The sequence below is a fragment of the Suncus etruscus genome, chromosome 11 (genome assembly GCF_024139225.1).
Source record: "Suncus etruscus isolate mSunEtr1 chromosome 11, mSunEtr1.pri.cur, whole genome shotgun sequence".
Taxonomy (NCBI): domain Eukaryota; kingdom Metazoa; phylum Chordata; class Mammalia; order Eulipotyphla; family Soricidae; genus Suncus; species Suncus etruscus.
Genome location: NC_064858.1, coordinates 104,490,539 through 104,502,793, shown reverse-complemented (window position 1 = coordinate 104,502,793; position 12,255 = coordinate 104,490,539). Strand labels below are relative to the sequence as shown.

The window sequence follows — 12,255 nt, the reverse complement described above, 5'->3', positions numbered from 1 at the left end:
ATAATTAGAATGTTAGAAAGCTTCTTTAGTTTTTTATAGAAATAAAAAGTGAACAACTGTCCAAAAGCAGTATGAAATAAATATTTTACAAATAGCAACAGATTGCACAGTAATATAAATGCCCACTAAGATGTGTAAATCCTTAAGGAACTGTTCATATTTTTTAATAGAAATAAGAGGAGCTAACTTCTCTTCTATTTCATGTTTGGTAATGTGTTTTCAGCATAAAATATTTATTAGGAAAACCATGTCCTTTAGTTGTCCTTTGCTAGAAGAGGAGTATCTATTTACAAAGAAATTCATGTTGAAATTTCACAAGTACAAAAACCAACGAAAATGATTTTTGGATTGAAATAAGCCTATTTCTAAGATTGTAATTAACCAACTTACATATTGCTGAGCTCCAGGAGGTATAAGATAGTAAATATCAGTAGTTCAAATTGAACTGTTCCATAATTTCATACAATTTATTTCTAGAGAACAAATAAAACATTGATGTGCCTTTTTTGCATCTATATTGAGAAGCACTAGGACATATGCATAAGTGTTATTTCTATTTTATAAATATTAAAACAAATGTTTGAGAAATTAAATTTTCTGTTTAATATGAAACAGGTGGTAGGCATAAATGCTGTAAATAAAATGCTCTCTGTCTTCTAAGCCCTTATTAATAATTATGTACTATAACTTTTCATATTTTATTTACATATATGGTATATTTAATCATTTCATATATAGACTTATTTTTTCTTCTCATTTTATTTCAATTTTATAAATAAAATATTGGTGAGAGGGGTTAGGTCCCACCTGGCTGTGATCAGAGATTATTCCTGCCTCTCTGTTCAGAAATTGTTCCTGGCAGTGTTCAATGGACCATAATTGGTGCTGGTGATCAAATCTCTGTCAGTCATTTGTAAGACATGTGCCTTACCCAGTGTATGCTGTCCTACATCTTCAGCTCATTTTTCTTCTCATTTAAAGGGGCCTCTTAGAAATGTAACTTTTAAGCAGCTCATAGCAAAACTGAACAGAAATTAGAGTTCTCTCAAATAGCTTATCTCTTCTCTTCCTATCTTCCTTCATTATTATCTTGGACTAATTTAGCACATTTTTAATTTAAAAATTAAAATTAACACATTGTTATTAATTGATTTTTTTTGTTTTACATAGGGTTTATTATTTGTACTGTTAGAAGTTTATTGATTGATTGATTGATTGAATGGTTTTGGGGCACACCAGTGGCACTCAGGGGTTACTACTGACTATATTCAGAAATCACCCCTGGCAGGCTGAGGGACCATATGGGATCCCTGGAATCAAACCTGGTCCCTCCCAGGTTGGCAGCATGCAAGGCAAATGCCCCACCACTGTGCTATCTCTCCAGTCCCATGTTTTAGAAGTTTAGAACCTATGTAAAGATACAAATATTCGGGCCCGGAGAGATAGTACAACGCGTTTGCCTTGCAAGCAGCCGATTCAGGACCAAAGGTCGTTGGTTCAAATCCTGGTGTCCCATATGGTCCCCCGTGCCTGCCAGGAGCTATTTCTGAGCAGACAGCCAGGAGTAACCCCTGAGCACCGCCGGGTGTGACCCAAAAACCAAAAAAAAAAAAAAAAAAAAAAAAAAGATACAAATATTTTACAATAAAAGAAAACAGAATAATCTAGTTGTGCTAAAAATTCTGTTTTCTTTTTTCCTTTTTCCTTGAGTTTCTGGTAATTTCTTATGGTTTTATTTATTTTTTTTCATAACTTTGTTATTAATAATATGAATTTTAAAAACCCATGAATGTATTTTAGAGGGAAACACATACTTTCATCTATGAATCTCTGGGTTTGAGCCAGGGCACAACAGAACAATTAAAAAAATCAGAAAATCAGAAAAGTCATATTTATTTAAGATTTTTCCATGGATTTTGTTTGCTGTTTGACAGCAGTAACTTTTATTATTGAATTATTTTCTATTTTATTAACTCAGCAAAATATTTTCATTTCTTTATTGCAGAATATCTTGATCTCTTGCTTCCAACTTTTGGCAATAAAATGATAGTTGTAAGTATTCAAGTACAGATTTTCATTTGTGTATACATTTCCTTAAGGACAATTTCCATAGATGAAATTATTTTTTAACATTTTACACTGGAATTAACTTGAGTCTGAAAGCAGAGATATTTGTTATGCATTAAAAGCTTTTTTTTGTTTGTTTTTTGTTTTTTGTTTTTTTTTGGTTTTTGGGCCACACCCGGTGACGCTCAGGGGTTCCTCCTGGCTATGTGATCAGAAGTCTCTCCTGGCTTGAGGGACCACATGGGACGCCGGGGGATCAAACTGTGGTCTGTTCTAGGCTAGCACTGGCAAGGCAGACACCTTACCTCTAGTGCCACCGCACTGGCCCCACATTAAAAGTTTTCAGGTATACTTGATTTTAATTTTAACCTGGTCATATTCAACTGCTTTAATTTCGATAATACCATTTGAAGGTAATTATAACACAGACTGATTTTATATTAACCCAATTTGAGAACAGATACAAGTTTACAAGGTGTTTTTATTTTTGTTGTTGTTGTTGTTGTTGTTGTTAGATGTAAGTACATTGTTGAAGGGGTTTTCGGGAAGAGGTTGAAATTCTCTTATTGTGATTTTTTAATTTTATCTGTTTAAAATAATATAGCCAGATCAACAAATAGAGAGGGGAAGAAAACAGTGAAGTAATTAAAAGGAAACATTTGGAACAGAGGAAGGATGATTTAACTTAGGAATAGCAATATAAGTATAATTTGCTAAATTGGGATAAGCACAATGTTAGGATTTATTTAACAGCTTTGATAATAAAAAATTAACATGATAGCAGCTGAGTTTTAAACTAAGGTAGACAACTACAAGAAGGCATTTTAAACTAAAGAAAATAGCAGAATTTCCTGTCTATACTAAGAGACCTCTTGTTATTTGAGTTCATAAATTGGAAAGGAGAACACTCATTATGATTGTTTAACTTTCTTTATTAATTATCAGCTATAAATTATTCTTCACCTTATGCTTCTTGACCTTGTGCTTCTATTTTTTGTTCAACAGAATTGAGTAAACACAGATCTGCCTTCAGTACTGAATGTGATGACAGAGCGTAGTCTATATACAGCAGGAGGCTTTTATCTTTTTTCAACTAAGAGGACAATATATGTCGCTAATTCCTTCTTGTACTCATGACTTTTTAGTTTATTTATACGTTTGCTTACAGAGTATGTGGTCAAACAAGGTTTTGTGCGTACCAGTCACATCTATTACTGTTATTTTAAATGAAGCTGGACTTTCCATGGTCACATTAGTTTGTTTCTAAAAACGTGTCGTGTTTCTTCTATTTGATTGGAACATCACTGTATATAACTTTTGTTGCTGATATTTGCATTTGAGACACATACAGTAAACCTTTCTTGTCATTTACTGTTAACAGAGCTTTCTTTTGATTATTCTTGTACATCACAAGACAGCTGTTAGGTAATTCTTACCAATTTGGATCCAGTTTTTTAAAAAAAATCTTGAAAGCTTGTCAATGTCTTCCTAAATTTTCCTTATGGAAACTTTGATTTTACAAGGCAACTTTCTCATTAAATGAATGCAAAGGCTTTATAAATTAGATATTTTTTTCTCATAATAAAGGGGTTATATTTTCAAATTGATTCAAATGAAAAAGCACAATTTTGTGAAGATGAAGAACAAGTTACTGCTCGGTTTTATCTTTTTAGCTAGGTGATTTTAAGAATGGGGGCAAGTTCTTGGGAGCATATAAGAGCAAAATAATTTTATTACATATCACCTTTTAACATTCAGGCTGTGAGTTTGTTTAAGAATGACAAGTCATTCAGCTCCTTATTCTTGGTATAACGATGTTTTGGTGGCCTACTAGTGTTACTGTAGGGTATTGTTATGAACATATGACCTTTTTCATATGTATTTTGTGTAGTAGTTTATTAAAAATTTACAGCCAGCATTAATAGAAAAATTATATTATATTTTATTTTTTTTAGGAAGCAGAAAACTGTGCCACCTGACATAGTGAACCAGAAACTAAACAAGCTTCACTGATATTTGAGCTTCCAATCAAAAGGGAAGCATTTTGGCTAAGATCAAATGTAGTTCTCTGTTTCTATTAGCCTAATATCTGATGCATCTGCTTTATAAGAACAATTCATTAAATGGAATTTTGGAGCTGGAAGTTAGAATAGGAGCTTGCTCTATACTCTTCATGCATTGCAGTCCCTCCAGGAATTGCACCCGCCATAAATAGGTTAAAAAATCACTTGTTGAGATATTTTCCTGGGGAGGAAGCTTGCCTTGTACATAATCTACCCAGGTTCTATCACTGGCATCTCATAGGATTCCTCTGATTATCTCTAAATGTAGATCCAGGAAATACCTCATTGCTAGTTGTGACCCCCAAATAAGCACACACACAAAAGGGGAGCAAGCGTTCTTTATAGTTTCCTAGAAAATAACTAGAATTCCAAAAAGTAAAACATATAGGTGTTAAACTGAACCTTTTTTAATTTTAACCTTCTGGCAAAGCATACTACTCTTACTTTTTCTGGTCATTGGAAATATCTTTATTTGGATATAAAATGATACTAAACTTTTAAAAAATTATCTTTGAATTTCTTTTGGGTCACGTTGGGCATTGGTGACAATTGACAACTTGAATGGAAACAAAATTAATGCAATAAGTTCTATTTATTACAGATTGTCATAAGATCTCCAAACTTAAATATAGGCTTTATTGTAAATTAAACTTCTTTTAAAGTTTTATTTTTAATTATGAGAACAAAGATGCAAAGAAAGAGGACAAGGTAAAGTTACAGTGGAAGGACAATCACCCATAAACAAAATTCTCTGAAGTCTCCTTGCTGATATCTTAACTTTGAACTTTCAGCCAAAGAACATTAAGAAAAGTAAAACAAAACCCATGTAATTACTTTGTCCCTCAAGTCCCCAGATTGTAGTACATTATAACATTTCTTAGCAGTACACAAAGCAATCTAAAGCCATAAAATTTATGTAATCTCCTTAAACATTGAAGGCCTAGTATTTTTTTACATTTCCATGCACATTCATATTAGTTTAAGTTAACCTCAAAAGTTTAAGTGGGTATTTTTTTAAGGATTAGAGTCAAAGAAGCACAGTAAAAACGGTGTTAGAGTGGTAATTATTGTTTGCATAGTCCCAGCAAAAGATGGGGGACATGGTAAGGAAATGGCTTGGCCTACATACAAGGAGATCCTACCCCTGAAGTTTCCTAGCATAAGTCCAACTCTAGGCTCCAGGCAAACTAGTTTGTCCAATCCAAGTCATTGTCTGTAGTGCCAATACACTTATTTTTCACACAGTATCTGTTGTTGGTATCATGTTTCTGTATTAAAGATCCTGGAATCTGCATATCCTACATTGAAGTCAGGATGGTGTGGAGCATCCTCTAGTTTCACCTCACAATTAAAGAGCAGTGCAGAGAGCCCTGTCCTGTCCTGTAAGCAGGTTGTTGTTGTTAAGTCTTTTTTTTTTTTTAATCAAATACTATTAACCCCTTCAATTAGGAAATTAGCTCAAAGGACTATACATTCCATGCCTGACTGTGGAATTCCTGAGTTTGGTGACCGGAACCACATTGTTTGGTCCTCAGAACACTTTTAAGATACCCTCCCCCAATATAATTAATATGTTGTGATTTATGCTTCTTGATGAAATTAGTGCTACTATTCCTGAGAAAATAAGAAAAAGGGGCTTTAAGGGTTTTTTTTTTTAATGACACACTAATTCCTGGGTTACCAATCAGAGACAAATATGTCTGGTTTTAAACAAAGATGAATGTAGCAACAAGAGAAGTAAGGCTTGTTGGACCCTTATCTTCTTGCAAAGATTGGTTTTCTACAATCACTCAAGGAAAGAAATGTGTTTGAACATAATGCTTTTATGGACACAAACGATCTCAGCACTTGTTGAATTGACTCCTCTGCGACCACCACTGCCATGGTGAAAAAAAAAAGGAAAACACATTTTAAAAAGTTTTCTTAAGTTATGACTTTGCTGCTATTATATATGAATATTTATAATGATTAAGTTTTATTTTTATGGTTGCCAGAGTATTTTGGTACTATAAATTTTTAAAATGATGAAAAGGAAAAACAATTTTATTTGCTGTGCTGATTTTTCTTTACTCTTTGAAAGGTGATAAGTATAGGTAAAGCTATACTCATTTGATAATCAAGCTAAATTAAACATAAAACTTATGGGGGCCAGAGTGGTGGTGCAAGCAGTAGGGCATTTGCCTTGCATGTGCTAACCTAGGACGGACTGTAGTTCTATCCCCCAGCATCCCATATGGCCCCCCAAGCCAAGAGAGATTTCTGAGTGCATAGCCAAGAGTAAGCCCTGAGCGTCACTGGATGTGGCCCAAAAAGGAAAAAAAACCCCAAAACATAAAATTTATGATCTTCTAAAATTTTAATCAGTCTTTTGATAATGATTTGTAACAAAAATGATAGAATAGAATATGCAAGAGTGACTGTTTTTGATTATAAGAGACATATGTATTTTATTATAAAATTTACTCCAAAAATGTTGTCTTTAAGTATAAAAGGAAGTACTTGATATGTGCTTCCTTTAGAAATTGTGAAAGAAATCAAAGAAGCAAAGGAAGATTGGTGAGTTATTTTTCTTAATCATCGTATTTTAAATCTGTATTATTATTTATAATGTTTTATTCTGTTGACTATTACTATCATCCACAGGATAGCCTCATTTTTTAGGAATAATTGTAAGTTGTTCAGTTTTGCTTGAAGATATTTATACAAGTAGTTTTCAATGAATTTTAATTTTGGTAAATACATTTGAATATATTTTTGCAAGTTCCTGAAAAATAAGTTTTGTTTCCCAGAAAAGTGCTACACTGATTAAGGTATTTTTTTCTTTTTGGTTTTTGGGCCACACCCAGCAGCCATCAGGGGTTACTCCTGGCTCTGTACCACAAAGGCACTCCTGGCAGGCTTGGGGAATTATAGGGATGCCGGGATCAGACCTGGGTTGGCTGCATGCAAGGTAAAAGTCCTACTTGCTCTACTATCACTCCTACCCGAAGGCATTTCTTTTAAATAAATATTTGTTCTTTTAAAAGTGTATGTGGCTATATAAGCATTAGTCTATTTTATTATTTAGATTGTTGAAACATGGAAGGAAAAATTGAAAGCCAGATCTGTTATTCTGAATATAACTATATAGTATAGCTATACATTTAACAAAAACTTTGAGTATTCTGCATGACTTTGGAATATAAATGGAAAAGTTCCATTTGATCTTTATTTCTCCTTGCTTTTGTCATTGAGTTGTTTCCATTCTCAATAGTATAAAGATGTGCTTTTCATTTTTGTGTACATAAAGTTTACCTGAAGAGATGGTCCTAATGCAGATTATATCTTCTGCGAAATTATTCTGAGTTTTTAAAAACAAGCATCTTGGGAAGCTCTATGGTGGTAGGTCATAAGGGCATATTTTGAGATATAAGCTATTATAGAATGATGTTGATATTTGAGAGAAAACAGATTGAAGTAAAATATGCATATTATTATCTATTATTAATTGACTATAACCACAACAGAGTTGTTAAACATATGCCATAAATGACAGATATTTGAGATGGAAAAAATTGACTTCTAAACTAGAAAGTATTTGTGTGTAAATCCAAATGGATATTAGTTTATATTTGCTTTTAATTCTTGTGGCACAATATTTTCTATATACAGCATAACTTTATACTTGAGCTCTATAAAAGGGCTCAGTATTAGCTTATTTTTGAGAATTACAAATATTCTGATGACCTTCAGTGAGAAATAATTTTCTAGATATTTTAACCACTTCTAAATTGCAAAGTTTTCTGACTTGAAAACAAAACAAAATTTAGTTTGTCTCATAGAAATGAAGGCTTTAATGAATTATTATTTTATTTTTGTTTTGGACCACACCTATTGCTTCTCCTAGCTCTATTCTCAGAGATCACTCCTAGTAAGCTTAGGGACCATATATTGTGCTAAAAGTATGAACCAGTGTCGTTTGTGAGTAAGGCAAGTGCCTTACACACTGTGCTATTGTTGGGCAGCATGGAAGACTTTCTTGGCCACAGAGAGATCTCAATGGGCTGAGTGTATCATGTTTTGTATATACAAAGCCAAGGTTTTTTTCCTTAGATCTGCATGGTCCCCTGAGCTCTGCTATGATGGACCTAGACGCACAGGACTGGGTAAAGTGTTTCCTCCCTCAATAGTTGAACAGTGACCATAAATATAAATATAAAAGAGAGGGAAATAAAATATTTTGATTGTCAGTTAAAAATCAGCTAACTGATTTTTATTTTCCACCAGAATAAAAGTACTATTGAAAATATTAATTTTAAAATGTCTTTCCAAGTATTTTATTATATTTCATATCAAAGTTGATATGAGAAAAACAAAATTCTTGCTATAGTCTGATCACCTACATACCATGCTATGCAATTACTCATAACAAGTTGCTTTATTACATAAACAGAGGTACCTTCATTGAAGTCTGTTCCTAAACTGTTGCTACATGAAAAGCTAAAACATTACAAATTAAAAATCTCAAATGTAAGTTAAGGAAAAGTAAGATAAATTAGTATCTCCTTGATAATAACTTAGTGCTAATAGAATATGTGTACTGCAAACTCAATAAGACCTGCAGACAACATAAATACCTTTGGTAAAGGGGAAAAGTTTAATAAATCTTTGTATTAAATTTATATATATTATAAAAGAAATCTAAGGTCATTTATAACACTGGGCTTTGACAGCCTTTGAATAACTTTCAGTGGTGATAAAAAGATCATTGGTATCCTGAGGCTATTTCTCCGTGATTGATTGGTCATGGCAAGAGGATGATGCCTTGTCTGATCCATTTTCTTTCACTACTAAAATGTTAGATAGGGGTCTACCACTTTTCTGTAAAGGCATCTTTAAAAAACTAGTAATTTAAAGGTCAGAGAAAAATGAATGATGAGTTGATGATGATTATAACAGAACAATTATCTTATGCCTTAATTTTCACTCTAAAATTTTCTACAAAGACAGTATTCTTTCCTATACCATGTGATCAAAAACATGGGAGTCAGAAAGATCAAGATTTTATATATATTTTCAGGTATCTGGGAAAGGCTTAAAAAAATCATGAGTAATGGGGCCAGAGAGCTAGCATAGCTGTAGGGCATTTGCCTTGCATCTGACCTACCTGGAGGACCCGGTTCAATTCCCAGCATCCCGTATGACCACCCCCCCCCCGCCCCGAGCCTGTCAGGGGGTGATTTCTGAGTGCAGAGCCAGGAGCAGCCCCTGAGCACCGTTGGGTGTGCCCCAGAAACCAATCAATCAAACAATCAATAAATAAAGTAAAAAATTAAAAAAAATCACGAGTATTTCCCAAGGAAATTTGAGATCTCTAGCGTAGGAAATGTGGCTAATGAACTGAGAAACTGAATTCGAAGTTTATTTAATTTGCATTATTTTGAAATTAACTAATTAGACACTGATAATGACTACCAAAGTAAAAAGCACAGGTTGATAATTTAATCTGAAATAGACAATACGATAAACAATTTGGATAATATTATTACATTTTAATAACTACTAAATCCATTACTTAGAAAATGGAAAAATGTTTCCCTAAGTCTAAAACTGTTAAATATTGTGTGTTCATCCCCTTTAATTGTACATCCTCTCTTAGTGTTAGTAAGACATGTGCACTCTTTTATGTTCTTTAAAAAAATTACATTGAAGAATATTGGTTTACAAAGTTATTCATAGTTGAATTTTAGACATATAGTATTTCAACACCAACTTCACTATCAGTGTCAACTCCATCATAAGTGGTCACATTTTTTATCATCCCCAATCCCTCCTCCTTTCCCTACCCAAAATTCAGTGGTTTCAGCTTATATCTCATGTTTTCTGTTTTTTTTTTAATAATATAATTTTTATTTTAAACATAGTGGCTTACTCATGTTTTCAATGCTCTTGAGTCCTTGTTTTGGATACATCACCAATATAAACAAAGTCCCAACACCAGTTCCCAATTCCTCCCATTTTCAGCTTCTTTCTGCCTTGATTATTTTCCTCTTTTTCCTTCTCCACATGTCCTGGGGTCAAGGATAATCTAGGCATCTTCCTTTATTATATTACACTTCCTTATTCAGTTATTCTGTATACTATATACTACAAGTGAGCTTGTCCTATGTTTGTCTTTATCTTTCTGTTTTTGGCTTACATCACTCAATATTCTTATCTTCCAATTATAACCAGTTTGCAGAAAATATCAACATTTCACCATTCCCTGCAACTGCATAGTATTTCATTGTGTCCCATATCTTCATCATCTATTCATCTGTTATTGGACATCTAAACTAGGTTGATTTCATATCTGAACGATTGTATTAAGTGGTGCAATAAATGATGGTGTGCAAAGTCCTTTTGACTGACTAAAACTCTTCAATGTCTTAAAATTCAGAAATCTCACTAGATTTGCACTATTATTATCCTGATTTCACTGTAAGATAATCTTACAAAATAGAGCAAAATTCAATTACTGATAAAAATTATAATCTATTTTATAGTTACAGAATTCTGATAGAATGGCTATTACAGTGATTTTTAGGCTTAATGATAGTTACTTATTTAATTTAAAGTTTTTTCATGGATTGACTAAAATCATATTACTTATTTTAATACAAAAAATTCTATAGGCACTTAATTGTAATAAAATATCAATATAAAATATATAAACATATAAAGTTTTTTGAAAGTTTAGTAACATGTTTAGTAACTTTGTACAGCATACAGCTTTTTAAAGTTCTCATTTTATTTTTCACTCTATAAAATTTTAAGTATTTAAATTATAGTGAAGATGTAAGCTTAGAATGTAGTGATTTCTACATTCTAAAAATTTCTCTACTTTGTATCCTGTGTCATGTTCAATGAGAAAATTTTAACTCATAAATATTCCATAATATTTTTATCAACATATGTATACTCTAACTGAATATTGAAAATATAATCATAATATAACTCAGAATATAATATTAGGATATATTTCAAGGTATATTTGATAAGTATACAGATCTGCCAGAGATAAAAGTCAAAAGGTTTTTCTTTGGATAGTTATATCATTTTCCATTTCAGCTTACGTGTATTGAGGAGAACAGAAAACATAATTGTAACTGCCTTACAAAATCTGACCCTTCTGGTTATCTTTGAGCATCAGTGCATATATTTTATATAGAGAATATAATGTTGATTAGTCTAGTAGTCAACTAAATGTTGACCAAATTCTAACATAAATTTATTCTTTTACAGCATACTAAGAGTTGACATCTTGAATTCATAAATTTTGAATCTGATACCAAATAGTTAAATTGTCTTATTAAATTTTTTTTTGTGGAGGTGGAATTGGATTTGAATCACAACCAACTGTGCTTGGGGATCCCTCCTGCAAGGGCTCAGGGGACCATATGTGATGCTGATGTTTGGCACCCATAAGACATTCTCCCTCCCTGCTGTATTATCTCTCCTGACCAAAATTCTTAAAGCTTATAATATAGACTCTTGACTTCCATTTCAAATGGAGAAAACAAAATATAGAACTTCATCTTTGAACAGTTGGCCAATATTTTATAGAAAAATATATTATCTTAGAAATGTCCTATCAAATGTTTCTTTCAATTGCTAGACATATTTTTTTAAACATAACTTGTTGCCATGAAATTCATGATTTTATGACTAGGAACAATCAAAAACTCAAGGGAAAAGAGCATAGTGCAGGGCCAGGAATTTCATTCGAGGCATTTTAGGCATGTGAATGTATGTTAGAGTTAGTTGACATTCTCCTTGAAGATGCTGTTCAGAAAAGTGTTTGAAGTTTCCAACTTATTGGGATAAAAGGAATAGTGTATGCTCATATTCAAATGCCAGATTCTTTCAGCCAATTGAGTTTCTCCAAGATTTAATTTGAAAAAGTTTAAGTGGACAAGTGGCACTAAGATTACAGCACTGAAAAGGAAAACTAAATGGTAATTTTAATGAATGATGATGATTGTGAAGCTCAACATAACTAAACCTGTAGAGATGATTAGTCAACCAAAATGTATTATGTCTTTCCAAGACCACTAGAAGTTTAAACATTGCCAACAAATAAGTGGCTAATAATAGGGACAATAAT

At 32.4% G+C, this 12,255-nt stretch overlaps 1 protein-coding gene and 1 non-coding gene across 7 annotated transcripts in view; both read left to right on the top strand.

Annotated features, from left to right (window-relative positions):
• KCNC2 (potassium voltage-gated channel subfamily C member 2) overlaps positions 1-12,255 on the top strand; it is a 206,045-nt gene that overhangs the window by 154,231 nt on the left and 39,559 nt on the right. The window lies entirely within an intron of this gene.
• LOC126023337 (U2 spliceosomal RNA) lies at positions 4,090-4,274 on the top strand. Its single transcript, XR_007500491.1, has one exon. It is a non-coding gene; the product is annotated as a U2 spliceosomal RNA (small nuclear RNA).